Source organism: Vigna unguiculata, chromosome 8 (genome assembly GCF_037176805.1).
Source record: "Vigna unguiculata cultivar grain cowpea cultivar isolate G323 ecotype 2 chromosome 8, ASM3717680v1, whole genome shotgun sequence".
In the NCBI taxonomy this organism is placed as follows: Eukaryota; Viridiplantae; Streptophyta; class Magnoliopsida; order Fabales; family Fabaceae; genus Vigna; species Vigna unguiculata.
In genome coordinates this window covers 8,425,991-8,430,328 of record NC_140799.1, presented here as the reverse complement: position 1 = coordinate 8,430,328, position 4,338 = coordinate 8,425,991, and the positions used below count along the sequence as shown (strand labels likewise).

The window sequence follows — 4,338 nt, the reverse complement described above, 5'->3', positions numbered from 1 at the left end:
TGATCACTTTAATAGATTATACATTATTTGAACACAATTACACAAAAATGATGTAACAAAAGAAAAAGAAAGATTATAAAATTAAAGACTAATTTTCCATCAAAAGAGAAACAATTCGTATAATTAAAACAGTAACATAAACCATTATTCTACTATATATCTAAGAAAATGTTAGTATAATGAAGTTACTCAACTGGCCATTCTAATTCATTGACACGTGTCTCAAATGAAGGATTTTTTCGTCTTTTCTCTCTTCTTTAAGATTTCCCGCTTCTTCTCCTTTAATGGCTGATCAAATTTTTGAATGACCCAAATTCAATGCTTGATTAAAATATTGATTGACGTGTAACAAATAATGACCATGCTTTTTCTTCTCTGAGAAAAAACTATTCTCATTCTTCTTCTTCCACAAAAATTTACAGAACCAGAAGAAAACCCTCAAGGTTGTCTTCTTCTTCTTCATCTCCAATTTCTCCCGTCATATCTAGTTGAAGGTAAGTTATAATAACCCAACTTTGTTTTCGAGTTCTCCTTCTCGATCTTCATAAAAGGGTTTTTTTTTTACTTCTTCTCATAACTTATCCTTGTTCATCTTAATCTAAGTTTTTTTTTTCTGCTTCTCAATCAGTTAACATCAGATTGAACTTTAGGTATTGTTTAATAGCTTGAGTTCTCCTTCTTCATTAGAGGTTCTTCTTCTATTTTTTTAACTGAACTTCGTTTCTATTTCGTATCTACAAGTCTCCTTCATCAAAGGGTATTTTTCTACTTTTTATTCGGTGAAATATATCCAGACATCTCTGTTGTTCTTAGATCTTGTTGTTCTTCATCTATTTTCTTAACTGAACTTTGTTTCTGTTTCGTCTCTGCAAGTCTCCTTCATCAAAGGGTATTTTTCTACTTTTTATTCGGTGAAATATATCCAGACATCCTTGTTGTTCTTAGATCTTGAGTCAAATTTCTTTTGGGTCTGCGGAGGTTTGTTGGGTATTTTTTTCTAATGTTATTGTGGGGTTAGTTGGGTATATTTTTATGTTTTTGTTCTATACTTAGGGGTTTGCTAAATTTTTTTGTAAAAAGCTTTGATTTGTGTTTACTATGGATTTCGTCGATGAATTATTTGTTTGCTTTGTATGATAGTCTAAAACAAGCATTAGCTTTCAATCCTATTGACTGGAAGTTTGAGTTGAGTTTCTTCTAAGTCCGCGGAGATATAACCTCAAGACCCTGTTATGAGATTTCCTGCAGCGATTACCGATTTTTTTGTGCTTTTTTCCTTCTTTTGTGTTAACCCTAATCTTCAAGGTAGGTTTTTCATAATCTTCGTTTTAGAAGAAGGTTTTTTCGTAGCTTCGTATGTTTTAGATGTTATCTTTGTATGTTATCTTATTTTTTTGGTTCTGTTACTATGGAGTGGTACATTTAATATCTTCGTATACTTTTGTCTTGGTTTTTGTACAAGATGAAGATGAGCATAACAGAGTGCCACTTATTGAAATTGTTTCTTGCTTTTGTAGATTAGAGGATTTCAGACCCATATGACCAAATGGATTGAAGTATGTGGCTGCATCATAACAAAATTAAGTTATAGCAATTTCATATTTTAAGTCCTCCTTCACATCTTATTGTTTGCAATTAGGCTCATTGTTTGTTTGGAATTTTCATGATGGACGAGTACAATGGTAGAAGCATTGATCATAGCGCTTCCCATAATTATTTGATAGGATGGCAACAAGTTTGATAGCATAAAGGAGGTTGCTTTTTGTTCTCAAATAACTCAAGGTATCCAAAGTATGATATGTGCTTAATTTATTATTTAATTTTTGACTTTTATGAAGTGTGGTTGCTATGAACTTTCATATGAATTCATAGAAAATTGGGAACTTTGAGAACTGGATGAAAATCATGGAATATGATTGTAAATATATCACCACAGGATACCAAATATCACCATGTAATTCTAAGTATCTAACCTTTTTTCATGCGTTTTTCTACTCTAAACATAATATCAAATATCATGTATTAGTTTTAGATAACCATTTCATTTTGTTGTAGTAACCGACATTCATGTCATAGATTTTAAATTGTAGCAAAGGTCACCCTCAACACACCATTATGTCGATTGGTGGAAAGGCCGTTAAACTTCAAAGTTATATGGAAATGCCCAACCAAAGGTGAAGAGGATCCTTTTATTGGTAACTATATTGCAAATTGTATATATTTATGTGTGTGGATGTCATTGCAGACAATGATATATTGATGTGCACACCCAACTGTGGATAAATCCTAAAGAAGAATTTTTGCAGTATGTTGATAGTGTAGATCTAATAGATGTGACTTTCAGTGTAAAAGAATTGAAGGTATGGTAAGCCTAGCCTTTTGTTTGCAAGTTTTTTGTTTGACATAGGTAAGTTTAGCAAATGATATTAAAGATTAAGTCAAATAATATCATGTTTTTTAAATTTTATCATGTTATCTCTCAGAATTTGTGTTATTCTTTCTTTCTTCCATTCTACGATAAATTAGAGTATTAAAGTAGACTTGGTAGTTTAAATATTTGGAGCAGATAATTTTTTGTTAATCAAATTTCTCATTAGTTTTTTCATTGTGCAGCAAGTGCATACAAAAGCTTTAGTCCTTTGGAAGAGCAACATGTACAAGGAGAAACAATTTTGTATGAGGATGAAGGAAGAGAAATTCAAAGAATTACAATGCAATAAATTACAATTCAAACACCTGGTTGAATTGTCATAGCAGGTACACAGATTGGGGTGCTCAAACCAGACACTAGGAATAAAGCCTTTTATTTGAATTTTAGACTTATTTGCATATTTGAAACCTTTTAATTTAAAGCAAATTGCTATCTTCATCCTCTGTTAGTCTTTGTAGCTTGACTAATGTCTCAGACCAACTGAAAGGAATCATGGACTACATTCTGAAGATTAGTTAGTTTGGCTTTTTAATGAGCGTGCCAAATGTTGTAGTTGCGTCAGGAACTAATATAGTTGGTACGTTTTATCAAGATAGATTGCGAGATGTAATATTGTCCAAAGCTTTATTAGCTTATAATATATTTGGTAACCTTCTCATCTTTATTACTATAATTAGTAATTGAAAATGACCGAAATTCATGAGTAGAACAATGTGAGAATAAAATGTGTATCCAACTTAGGATTTTTTCAAACAATTATAGACCATTGGTTATGATGTATTAGCTCAAGTATGTACAAATTGGAATGGATTTATACTATCAATAATTATATGATTTGTTTCTAAATTTTTTTTATTAATTGACCAATTAATTTCATTCATTGTTTTTAATGTTCTAATTATGAATGGACTTTTTTTTATTCCATCATTTTGAAATCCGTTAAACTTATACATTTGTAATTAATAGTTATATGATTAGTTTCTAAAGATTTATTATCAATTAATTGATTTCATTGATTGTTTTAATTTTTTAAATTATAAATGGAGTTTTAATTGATAATTGCTAATACTATCGTAATTATTAGTATTTTTGTTATTATTATTTAAATTAATAAATTAAATATTTATTATAAAATAATAATAATAATAATAAAATATGTATACAATATTTATTATGTAACGCATAGAATTGATATTCTAATATATAAAATCGAGTTTATGCATCACAGAATAGATTTTATATTTATATTTATGTTTTTATTATATTCTCGTATATTTTTTTATAAATCTTTATACATATGTGATAAAAAATTTAAGAAAAAAAGTATAATGTTTTACATGTTATTTTATAAAGATTTTTTTATTTTTATTTTTTCTAATTTTTAGACTTCTTGAGTTTTTATTGCCAAAACAAATAAGATCTAATTGTGAGCATGAGTTTTACTTATTTTAAGTGTAGGAGTATACTCATTGTATTAATTGATTGATGGTGTACTCCCTATGTTCTATAATTCTTTAAACAAAAATAAGAAAACTAATAATACATGTCATATAAACAATAATATTAATCCCAAAATCTAAGTATCTAAATTGTATCCAACTTACAAAAAAGTTAAATGTCTCATAAAATTTCAGGATCCATACTAAATATATTAAGAACTAATTTTAATAATTGTTATAGATGAAGACATGTCCTTAGAAACACCAATTCCAATACGGTCTTTAGCCCGAAATCCATTTGTAGAGAAAAATTGTTTTCACCCATAATTGAGATAGAAATGTCTAGCATATCTTCCTCTCCATCTAATAGTGCAAGTCAACATCATTCATTCCTAGCTGACCAAGATGTACTTCTTACAACCTTTAAGGTAATTTTTTTATGCAAAGTTTGCATTGAGGTACTAACAA

The 4,338-nt window shown here is 28.7% G+C and overlaps 1 long non-coding RNA gene across 1 annotated transcript; it reads left to right on the top strand.

Annotated features, from left to right (window-relative positions):
- Positions 1-379: 379 nt before the first annotated feature.
- On the top strand, positions 380-3,162 carry LOC146884101 (uncharacterized). The gene is made up of 5 exons (XR_014984018.1): positions 380-494; positions 1,518-1,782; positions 2,091-2,174; positions 2,246-2,360; positions 2,614-3,162. It is a non-coding gene; the product is annotated as an uncharacterized LOC146884101 (long non-coding RNA).
- The last annotated feature ends 1,176 nt before the right edge of the window (positions 3,163-4,338 follow it).